At 50.1% G+C, this 12,476-nt stretch overlaps 2 pseudogenes; both read left to right on the forward strand.

The window, feature by feature from the left end:
* Window positions 1-8,411: 8,411 nt before the first annotated feature.
* LOC139266366 (U2 spliceosomal RNA) lies at window positions 8,412-8,643 on the forward strand (annotated as a pseudogene).
* Window positions 8,644-8,772: 129 nt separating this feature from the next.
* On the forward strand, window positions 8,773-9,011 carry LOC139266405 (U2 spliceosomal RNA; annotated as a pseudogene).
* The last annotated feature ends 3,465 nt before the right edge of the window (window positions 9,012-12,476 follow it).

The raw sequence follows: 12,476 nt of genomic DNA on the forward strand, positions 1-12,476 counted from the left end.
GCGCCGAAAATCTGGAAGCTCCGCTAAGCCTGGCGGAGCTGACCGGTGCCCTCGACCGGCTCTCGAGGGGAAAATCCCCGGGGCTGGACGGGCTGACCGTGGAGTTCCACAGAGCGTTCTGGGACGTCCTGGGGGGCGACTACGCGCGGGTCCTGGGGGAAAGTCTGGCGACCGGGGAGATGCCCCTCTCTTGGCGCAGGGCAGTCATCGTCCTGCTGCCTAAGAAGGGCGATCTCCGCCTCCTTAAGAACTGGCGCCCGGTCTCCCTCCTCAGCACGGACTACAAAATTTTCGCCAGGGCGATGTCTGCTCGCCTTGGTGCCGTGCTGGACCACATGATCCACCCCGACCAGACCTACACGGTCCCGGGCTGGACAATCCACGATAACATCCATCTGGTCCGGGACCTCATCCATTGTTCCCAGGAGGCTGGTCTGTCGGTCGCCTTCCTATCCCTCGACCAAGAGAAGGCGTTCGACAGGGTGGATCACGACTATCTGCTCGGAACTCTGCGCACTTTCGGGTTTGGGATGCATTTCGTCGCCCGGATCCGACTTTAGTACGCCGCCGCGGAGTGTCTGATTAAGGTTAACGGGTCCTTGACGGCGCCCCTTCGCTTTAGGAGAGGGGTGCGCCAGGGATGCCCCATGTCCGGCCAGTTATACGCCGTTTGCGTGGAGCCTTTCCTGCGCCTCTTGCGGACGAGGTTGACGGGACTGGCTCTGCAAGGGCCGGGCGTGGAGGTCGTCCTCTCGGCTTACGCCGATGACGTGCTCCTCGCGGTAGAGGATCCCGCTGACCTGCGGAGGATGCGTGAGTGCCAGGAGATTTATTCGGCCGCGTCCTCCGCCAGGATCAACTGGGAGAAATGTTCCGGACTCCTGGTGGGTCAGTGGCGGGTGGACTCCCTGCCGGAGGAGCTCAGGCCTTTTGCCTGGAGCATGACCCATCTCTTCTATCTGGGAGTCTACCTTAGCCCCGACGAGGGAGCCTGGCCGGCGAACTGGCAGGAGCTGGAGGCCAAGGTCGCCGCTCGCCTAGGGCGCTGGACAGGACTGCTCCGAGTGCTGTCCTACAGGGGTCGAGCGCTAGTCATAAACCAGCTGGTGGCCGCAATGTTGTGGTACCGGCTGGTCACTTTGACCCCTCCCCCTGCGTTTGTCGCCAAGATACAAAAGAAGCTGGTGGACTTCTTCTAGAACAACAGGAAGCACTGGATCTCTGCCGCGGTCTTGAGTCTCCCGCTTGAGGAGGGCGGTCAGTCGTTGGTGTGCGTCAGCGCCCAGCTCGCGACTTTCCGTCTTCAGACCCTGCAGAGATACCTTTACGTCGAGCCCCCTCCTAGGTGGTGTGCTCTGGCGACGTATTTCTTCCGCCAGCAGAGCGACCTCAATTACGATACGCAGCTCCTGTTTGTGAACTTGGGGGGTGTCAGGACCACCCTCCGGGAGCTGCCTGTCTTTTACAAGGAACTCATCAGGGTCTGGAACAACGTCTCCACCAGACGCAGCTCTCCGCCGGCTGGAGTGGCGGCCGTCCTGCAGGAGCCGCTGCTCGGGAATCCGTACCTCCACGACCGAGGTTTTATGTGGCGGTCGGAAGAGAGGGCTGTGGCTGGTGAGGTGACCAGGGTCAGGGACCTGCTCGATGGCGGAGGAGCGGGCTGGATGGCGCCAGACACGCTGGCGCAGCGCCTAAATTCTGCCAACGTCCGCCATGCAGCCGATGCCATCAAGTCGCTAAAAACAGCTCTGGGCCCTGACTCCGTTAGGTGCATCGAGGAGGCTCAAGCATGTGGGGAGATCCCGTCCGAACTGACCCCCGTCCGGACGGAATTCCTCATCGGCGCCAAACCCCGGAACCTCCCTCGGGGGCCGGCGCCTCACAACTTGAGCCACCTCGGGGAAATCCCCTCCGTCCCTTTCAGTTCCGCGCGGAGGGGTTTCTTGTACGGGCTGCTCCTGCACACTCTCAACTTTGCCATCCTCGCCTGCCGTCCGGACACGCCATGGTGTACCATCTTGCCGTCCGGAGGAGGCGGGGGTCCCCGATGGTGGGCACTCTACGCAGGGGTCCTCCCACTATTCACCGGGGACTTGGCCTGGAGGGTGGTGCATGGAGCAGTGCCGTGCAACAAATTTTTAAGCCGGTTCACGGACTCCCAGGCCGCCTGCAATTTCTGCGGTCTGGAGGAGTCCGTGTTCCATGTTTTTATTGAGTGCACGAGGTTGCAGCCCCTGTTCCATTATTTGAAGGGGCTGCTCCTGAAATTCTGGCTGCACTTCAGTCCCACTCTCCTGATCTTTGGGCACCCTGTGCGGAGGGGAGCGGGTAGGTCCGAAGGCCTCCTCGTAGGACTGCTCCGGGGCACGGCCAAGGGTGCCATCAGCCGGTCCAGGCAGCGGGCGGTCGAGGGGGTCGTTCAACCTGACTGCCTGCCTCTCTTCCGCTCTTACATCCGGTCCAGGGTGTCCTTGGAGATGGAGCACGCGGTGTCCACCGGTACGCTCGCGGCCTTCCGCGAGAGGTGGGCACCGGAGGGACTGGAGTGCATCATCACGCCCGGCAACCAAATTTTAATTTGATTTTACGTTTTAAAGTTTAATTTGTTTTAATTGCCGGTGTTTTTAGTGTCCCCTTCCCTTTTATAGGGGGCACGTGGAAAAATTGTGATTTTAGTGCCCAAAAAAAAAAACAAAAAAAAAAAACAAAAAAAGGGGAAAAAAAAGGGACCTTGAAAATGTCTGCTGTGTCACCCAGGCGGATGGCACGGTTTAATGTTTATGTTTTTTTTCAGGTAAACTCAAAAGAGTTTCATGCACAAGGACCCCCAGGTCCCTCTGCACCGCAGCATGTTGTAATTTCTCCCCATTCAAATAATATTCCCTTTTACTGTTTTTTTTCCAAGATGGATGACCTCACATTTTCCGACATTGTATTCCATCTGCCAAACCTTAGCCCATTCGCTTAACCTATCTAAACCTCTTTGTAGCCTCTCTGTGTCCGCTACACAACTCGCTTTCCCACTAATCTTTGTGTCATCTGCAAATTTTGTTACACTACACTCTGTCCCCTCTTCCAGGTCATCTATGTATATTGTAAACAGTTGTGGTCCCAGCACCGATCCCTGTGGCACACCACTAACCACTGATTTCCAACCCAAAAAGGACCCATTTATCCCGACTCTCTGCTTTCTATTAGCCAGCCAATTCCCGATCCATGCTAATACATTTCCTCTGACTCCGCGTAACTTTATCTTCTGCAGTAACCTTTTGTGTGGCACCTTATCGAATGCTTTTTGGAAATCTAAATACACCACATCCATCAGTACACTTCTATCCACCATGCTTGTTATATCCTTAAAGAATTCCAGTAATTAGTTAAAAATGATTTCCCCTTCATGAATCCATGCTGCGTCTGTTTTATTGCACTATTCCTATCTAGATGTCCCGCTATTTCTTCCTTAATGACAGCTTCAAGCATTTTCCCCACTACAGATGTTAAACTAACCGGTCTATAGTTACCTGCCTTTTGTCTGCCCCCTTTTTTAAACAGAGGCGTTACATTAGCTGCTTTCCAATCCGCTGGTACCTCCCCAGACTCCAGAGAATTTTGGTAGATTATAACGAATGCATCTGCTATAACTTCCGCCATCTCTTTTAATACCTGGGATGCATTTCATCAGGACCAGGGGATTTGTCTACCTTGAGTCCCATTAGCCTGTCCAGCACTACCTCCCTCGTGATCGTGATTGTCTCAAGGTCCTCCCTTCCCACATTCCCGTGACCAGCAATTTTTGGCATGGTTTTTGTGTCTTCCACTGTGAAGACCAAAGCAAAATAATTGTTTAAGGTCTCAGCCATTTCTACATTTCCCATTATTAAATCCCCCTTCTCATCTTCTCAGGGACCAACATTTACTTTTGTCACTCTCTTCCGTTTTATATTTCGGTAAAAGCGTTTACTATCTGTTTTTATGTTTTGCGCAAGTTTACTTTCGTAATCTATCTTTCTTTTCTTTATTGCTTTCTTAGTCATTCTTTGTTGTCGTTTAAAATGTTCCCAATCTTCTAGTTTCCCACTAACCTTGGCCACCTTATATGCATTGCTTCTTAATTTGATACTCTCTTTTATTTCCTTGGTTATCCACAGCTGGTTATCCCTTCTCTTACCGCCCTTCTTTTTCACTGGAATATATTTTTGTTGAGCGCTATGAAAGAGCTCTTTAAAAGTCCTCCATTGTTCCTCAATTGTGCCACCGTTTAGTCTGTGTTCCCAGTCTACTTTAGCCAACTCTGCCCTCATCCCACTGTAGTCCCCTTTATTTAAGCATAGTACGCTCGTTTGAGACACTACTTCCTCACCCTCAATCTGTATTACAAATTCAACCATACTGTGATCACTCATTCCGAGAGGATCTTTTACTCGGAGATCGTTTATTTTTCCTGTCTCATTACACAGGACCAGATCTAAGATAGCTTGCTCCCTTGTAGGTTCTGTAACATAGTTTTCTAAGAAACAATCCCGTATGCATTCTATGAATTGCTCCTCAAGGCTACCCCGTGCGATTTGATTTGATCAATCGATATGTAGGTTAAAATCCCCCATGATTACTGCCGTTCCTTTTTCACATGCCTCTATTATTCTCTTGATTATTGTCCGCCCCCAAATAATAACCGTGAAGTTATTATTTGGGGGCCTATAAACTACGCCCACCAGTGACTTTTTCCCCTTACTTTCTCTAATCTCCACCCACAATGATTCAACATTTTGCTCATTAGAGCCAATATCATCTCTCACAACTGCCCTGATATCATCCTTCATTAACAGAGCTACCCCACCTCCTTTCCCTTCTTGTCTATCCTTCCGAATTGTCAGATACCCCTGTATGTTTAATTCCCAGTCTTGGCCACCCTGCAACCACGTTTCTGTAATGGCCACCAAATCATACCCATTTGTAATGATTTGTGCCGTCAACTCATTTACTTTATTTCGAATGCTGCGTGTGTTTAGGTGGAGTGTTTTAATACTAGTTTTTAAACCATGATTTTTAGTTTTGACCCCTCCTGCAGCCCCTTTATTGTCCCTTTCTATCACCTTGTGGTTTACACTTACCCCAGTGCTACTCTGCTCTGTTGCCTCCTGCCTTTTGCATTCTTTCTTGGGATCCTGTTCATCTGTGCTCTCACCCACTCTAACTAGCTCAGAGCCCTCTCCTGGGTTCCGAATACTCCTCGCATTGAGGCACCGAGATTTCAGGCTTGCCTTTTTATTACACTTTGATCCTTTAGAATTTTGCTGTACAGTGGCCCTTTTTGTTTTTTGCCTTGGGTTTCTCTGCCCTCCACTTTTACTCATCTCCTTTCTGTCTTTTGCTTCTGTCTGCATTTTGTATCTTTCTGTCTACCTGCATGGGTTCCCATCCCCCTGCCATATTAGTTTAACTGCTCTCCAACAGCACTAGCAAACACTCCCCCTAGGACATTGGTTCCGGTCCTGCCCAGTTGCAGACCGTCCGGTTTGTACTGGTCCCACCTACCCCAGAACCGGTTCCAATGCCCCAGGAATTTGAATCCCTCCCTGCTGCACCACTGCTCAAGCCACGTATTCATCTGCGCTATCCTGCAATTCCTACTCTGACTAGCACGTGGCACTGGTAGTAATCCCGAGATTACTACTTTTGAGGTCCTACTTTTTAATTTAGCTCCTAGCTCCTTAAATTCGTCTCATAGGTAAAAAAAGGGATGAGGGCCTATGTCGTTGGTACCAATGTGCACCACGACAACTGGCTGTTCTCCCTCCCTTTTCAGAATGTCCTGCACCCGCTCCGAGACATCCTTGATCCTTGCACCAGGGAGGCAACATACCATCCTGGAGTCTCGGTTGCAGCCACAGAAACGCCTATCTATTCCCCTCACCATTGAATCCCCTATCACTATTGCTCTCCCATTCTTTTTCCTGCCCTCCTGTGCAGCAGAGCCAGCCACCGTGCCATGAACTTGGCTGCTGCTGCCCTCCCCTGATGAGTCATCCTCCTCAACAGTACTCAATGCAGTGTATCTGTTTTGCAGGGGGATCACCACAGGGGAACCCCTGCACTACCTTCCTTGCACTACTCTTCCTGCTGGTCTTCCATTCCCTAGCTGGTTGTGGACCCTTCACCTGCGGTAAGACCAATTCGCTACATGTGCTACTCACGTCATTCTCAGCATCGTGGATGCTCCAGAGTGAATCCACCCTCAGCTCCAAGTCCGCAACACGGTCCATCAGGAGCTGGAGGCGGATACATTTCCCGCACACGTAGTCATCAGAGACACCGGAAGTGTCTGTGAGTTCCCACATGGTACAGGACCACGTGACCGAGCTCTCCTGCCATGACTTAACCCATGGCTTAATTTGGCGACAACAATGTTAACAGTTTACTTACTGATACAAAAAAGACAACAATGTTAACGGCTTACTTATTGATATAAAAAAGAAAAAGAAAAGCTACTCACCAATCACCAGCCAATCACTTACCCCTTTGGCTGTGACGTCACCTTTTGATTTCTTTCTACTTCCTTTTTGCTTTTTCTCCAGCTGGAGCTGTACAAGTACTCCTTTATAGGCCTCTCCACGCACCCCGGACTCGCGCTACTCGAACTGCCGCTCCTCCTCTGACGTTGGGCCTTTATAGGCCTCACCACGCACCCCAGGCTCGCGCTGCTTGAACTGCCACTCCTTCTCCAACGTTGGGCCTTTATAGGCCTCACCACGCACCCCAGACTCGCGCTGCTTGAACTGCCACTCCTCCTCCGACGGTGGACCGTTTGTAGGCCTCACCATGCACCCCGGACTTGCGCTGCTTGAACTGCCGCTCCTCCTCCGATGTTGGGCCTTTTGTCGGCCTCACCACGCACCCCGGACTCGCGCTGCTCGAACCTGTAACTATTTGCAATGTGAGTCGATCTGGGGCCTTCCTTTCCCTGGTTGATCGTCTCATTGCAAATGCTGGTGTTGGTGAGTCATTTGCTGGGCCTCCGCTGGGCTGCTGCACAGCTGGCCTTGCTGGACTGTTGGGGGTGGTGAACCTTGCTGGGCTGCTGCGGGAGATGGGTTCTGCTTCGTTGTCAACCGCTGGGTCGGTTGCCACATGTGTGTGTGTTTGAGGGTCAATATAGGTAGAATCTATTGTGGGTTATTCTGGATAGTCCGTATATCTGAGTTTGGTTTGGTCCAAGTGTTTTCTGCAGGTGAGTCCATTTACGAGTTTGACTACAAACACCCTACTCTCCTTTTTGGATAAAACAGTGTGAGCAATCCACTTGGGACCATGTCTATAGTTCAGCACAAATATAGGATAATTTACGTCAATTTCGCATGGCACATTTGCGCGATCGTGATATGTATTCTGTTGAAGACGCCTGCTCTCTACCTGTACGTGCACATCAGGGTGTACCAACAAGAGCCTTGTCTTAAGTGCCCTTTTCATGAGTTCAGTGGGAGGGACCCCGGTTGGCGAGTGGGGCCTTGTGCGGTAACTAAGCAGGACTCGAGATAAGCGAGCCTTCAGTTACCCTTTTCAAGCTCTGCTTGATTGTTTGAATTGCTCATTCTGCCTGACCATTGGACGCTGAATTAAACGGGGCAAACATGACATGTTTGGCACCATTGCGGGTCATGAATTCCTTGAATATGGCACTGGTAAAGCACGGCCCATTGTCACTTACAAGTGCATCAGGCAGGCCGTGCATGGCAAACATGGCCCGTAATCTTTCAACGGTGGCAGCAGACGTGTTTGCCGACATCACACATTTAAAGTACGCATCTACAACCACTAAAAACATTTTTCCCAAGAATGGGCCTGCATACTCGACATGAACCCTAGACCACAATTTGGAGGGCCAAGACCAGAAACTTAGTGGCCCCTCCCTGGGTGCATTGCTTAATTGGGAACATGTATTACATTTGTGCACACAGGACTCGAAGTCTGCATCGATACCGGGCCAACACACCTGGAATCTGGCTATCGCTTTCATCATTACAATGCCTGGATGGGTACTCTGGAGATCACTGACGAAAGTGTCCCTGCACTTTTTTGGCACAAGTACCCGATTGCCCCTTTAGGAGGCAATCTGCCTGTATTGGCATTTCATCTTTGCTGGTACGGCTTTATTTCTTCCTGCATCTCTAATGGGACATTAGACCAACTCCTGTGGAGCAAACAGTTTTTTACTAAGGACAGTAAGAGGTCCTGGCTCGTCCAGATTCTAATCGGTCAGGCGGTAACAGATGATTGCTCACACTCGAATACTTCCATTACCATCATTAAATCTGCAGCCTGTGCCATCTCCACCCAGTGGTGGGCAATGGTAGCCTACTGAGAGCATCGGCACAGTATTTTGTGCCTGGCCTGTGGCGGATGGTGTAGTTGTCGCTTCTCGGCCTTTTGGCTAAGATCATGCGTAACTGACCTGACCAGCCACCATGACCTCCGGGTGGTTCTCCCTGGATCAGGAAGGTATATGCTTGCTTTTTTGGAAACAGGAGGTGGGTGGGGTGGCTTGACCCATCCACCTCCACGGAGGTGTGTGGGGGACCTGACCCATCCACCTCCATGGCACGAACCTGGTATTGCAGTACTTCCAGGAACGGTGCAGTGGCTCTAGGCCTTTTGGCTAAGAGCATTGGTGCAGAGTGATCCTTGGCGTGTGCAAGGTGACCTCTGGCGTTTGTGATTTGACAAAGAATTGGAACGATTGGCTACGAATTTCAAAAAAAAAAAAAATACATGAGCGCTTCTCGGCCTTTTGGCTAAGATCATGCGTAACTGACCTGACAGGGGAGTAACCACCATAACCCCAAGGTGGTTCTCCCTGGATCAGGAAGGTATATGCTTGCTTTTTTGGAAATAGGAGGTGGGTGGGGTGGCTTGAGCCATCCACCTCCATGGAGGTGTGTGGGGGACCTGACCCATCCACCTCCATGGCACGAACCTGGTATTGCAGTACTTCCAGGAACGGTGCAGTGGCTCTAGGCCTTTTGGCTAAGAGCATTGGCGCAGAGTGATCCTTGATGTGTGCAAGGTGACCTCTGGCGTTTGTGATTTGACAAAGAATTGGAAAGATTGGCAACGAAAAATTAAAATAAAATAAATAAATAAATAAAAAACATGAGCACCCATAAAAAAAAACATGAGTACCCATCTCTGGATGCGGGCCGATGCATTCGTATTTATCCCCTTATTCTCAGAAAAGAGGGATATAAGCAGCTTATGGTCGGTTTCCAATTCAAATTTGAGCTCGAACTGATAGTGATGCATTTTCTTTAGCCCGTAAACACACATTAACGCTTCTTTTTCGATCATAGTGTAGGCCCTCTCAGCCTTAGACAGACTTCTGAATACAAAAGCAACCAGTTGCAATTTCCCAAAATCATTAGCTTGTTGCAATACACATTCGACCCCGTACGACGACGCATCACATGCTAGTACCAAACGTTTACATGGATCGTATAACACAAGCAATTTGTTTGAACATAACAGCTTCCTAGCTTTCTCAAAGGCATTTTCCTGGCTTTTACCCCATACCCATTCATCTCCCTTACGCAATAAAGCGTGCAGGGGTTCTAACAATGTGCTGAGAACCGGTAAGAAGTTACCAAAATAGTTCAGGAATCCTAGAAACGACTGCAGCTCAGTCACGTTCTGTGGTCTCGGTGCATTTTTGATTGCCTCCATCTTCGAGTCAGTGGGCTTGATGCCACCCGCCGCGATTCTTCTCCCCAGGAACTCCACTTCAGGCGCCAGGAAAATGCACTTTGAACATTTTAGCCTGAGCCCCACACGATTAAGCCAACTAAGAACCTCCTCCAGGTTCTGCAGGTGTTTGACGGTGTCCCGACCTGTAAGCAAGATGTCATCCTGGAAGACCACAGTGCTTTCCATGTTCCTCTGCAATATCGCTGCGGCCGATCGAATCCCAAATGGGCAACTATTGTAAATGAAAAGACCTTTGTGCATGTTGATGTAGGTGAGGCCTTTCGATGATTCCTCCAGCTCCTGCGTCATGTAGGCCGAGTTCAAGTCCAGCCTTGTGAACGTTTTCCCTCCCACCAGCATCACAAATACGTTGTCTGCCTTTGGTAGCGGGTATTGATCCTGCAGCGAGAAACGATTGATAGTTACTTTGTAATCACCACAGATTCTGACGGTGCCATCTCCCTTGAGGGCTGTAACGATTGGACTCGCCCACTCATTGAATTCGATCGGCGAAATGATGCCCTTTTATTGCAGCCTGTCCAGCTCGATCTCCACCCTCTCTCTCATCATATAAGGTATCGCTTTCATCTTGTGAGGGATGGGTCGCGCCCCCGGAATTAAATGGATTTGCACATTTGCTCCTTGGAATTTCCCGATGCCTGGTTCGAACTTGCTTAGGACCTGAGCACATGAGATGTCATCGACGGACCAAAGAGCTCAGATGTCGTCCTAGTTCCAGTGTACCTTTCCTAGCCAGATCCTGCCGAACAGCTTGGGGCCATCACCCAGTACCACGCAGAGTGGTAACTTGTGCACCGCTCCATCGGAGGAGACCTTTATGGTAGCACTGCCAATTACGGGAATCAGTTCCTTTGTGTACATTCTGAGAATGGGACTCAGGACTGGCCTTGAAGCCTTGTTGCGCCACAACTTATCGAAAGTCTTTTTACTCATTATGGATTGGCTTGCGCCCATGTCCAGCTCCATGGACACCGGAAGTCCATTTAATTCAACCTTCAGTATTATCAGGGGAGACTTTGTGGTAAATGTGTGCACCCCATATACCTCTGCCTCCTCGGTCTGAGGCTCTGGTTCATCATGATCCACCGTGGACCTGTCCACCTCTGCTATATGGTGGTTTGCAGGATTAGCAGCATTTGCAGCTCACCTGCACACGTGTTGGAGGTGCCCCATTGTTCCACAGCCCTTGTAAATGTATCCTTTGAAGCGGCATGAATGGAATCGATGATCACCCCCCCGCAGCACTAACAAGGTGTTACTTGCTTCGTATTCACCACCCTTGATGGCGGACTCTGAGTCATTTGCAGACATGCAGCTACAGGCGTGTAAGTCCTGCCCTGTACATTTTGATTCAAAAACAACATTACTTTGTCCATAGTACTTGCAGCAGCACTAGTGTGCTGGGAAATTTGTTTGATAGTCACTGGTGGAGACAAGCACCTGGGCTATCGCAATGGTTTTACTCAAGGTTGGGGTCTCGACAGTCAAACGTTTGCGAAGTTTTACTTCATGCCCAATGCCAAGTACAAAGAAGTCCCTGAGCATTTGCTCCAAGTGTCCTTCAAATTCGCAATGTCCTGCAAGGGGCCTTAGCTCGGTGACGTAGCTCGCCACTTCCTGGCCTTCAGACCTCTTGTACGTGCAGAACCGATACCTCGCCATCAGAATGCTTTCCTTCAGGTTTAAATGCTCCCAGACCAGTGTGCACAACTCATCGTATGACTTGTCATGGGTTTAGTTGGAGCGAGCAGGTTTTTCATGAGGCCATACGTTGATTGCCCGCAAATTGTGAGGAGGATCGCCCTTCATTGGGCAGCATTCGCTTCTCTTTCCAGCTCGTTGGCCACGAAGTATTGGTCAAGTCGCTCCACGAAGGTTTCCCAATCATCTCCCTCCAAACATTTCTCCAGGATGCCCACAGTTCTCTGCATTGTTGCATTGGGATTCGTTATCTGTATCTCGTCGCCAGTTGTTATGTCTTGGATAAAGAGTCAGACTAGATGCTGTAAGCTCAAAGTAAAGTGTGACCGTAGTCTTTTATTGCAGATCTCAGAGTGCCTCTCCAGCCTGTGAGGCCTCCTTATATACATGTGCTCCCAAGGGATTGTGGGATCCCTTGGGACTCCAGGGGATAAGCTCTCTGGTGGTTAGACATGGTAATTACAGGTTTACATACATAACAGGTTTTTTCTCTGTTTTTATGTCCCTCCCAGGAGTTGACATAGCTGTGGGAGGCAGTGGGAGGGGAGGGGTAGGGGGAGTTTAGTCCCGATACCTGGCCATCATGAGATGTGGGGCAAGCTTGATGGACCAACTGGTCTTTTCCTGCTTGTCATTTTCGTATGTTCTTATGTACATGGGCTGAATGTGCATCCCCATTTCTGAGTTTATGGTAGACTATTAGCCAGTATTGGGCATGGCAGCTACTGTGCTTTTGTTATAGCCCACCTGATTTACCACAGCCCTCCAATCTCCTGATCTGCACTATCTGGGGGAACTAGACCCTAAAACCAGCCCATATATCGATCTGTTGAAGTAGTCAACTTGTATCTATTGCTGTGGCATTTTGGTACATATTTTCCAACATAGTCCATGGATGTAATCTTCAAATATCTGCATCGATAGATGTCATGCTAGCTTATACCTAGCTTCGAGGAGGTTATTCAATAGATAAGGCCCCCCACAAGATCCGGGTTTATGCGCGCGAAGCGCATGCG

This window comes from Pristiophorus japonicus, chromosome 6 (assembly GCF_044704955.1).
Source record: "Pristiophorus japonicus isolate sPriJap1 chromosome 6, sPriJap1.hap1, whole genome shotgun sequence".
Lineage (NCBI taxonomy): Eukaryota > Metazoa > Chordata > Chondrichthyes > Pristiophoridae > Pristiophorus > Pristiophorus japonicus.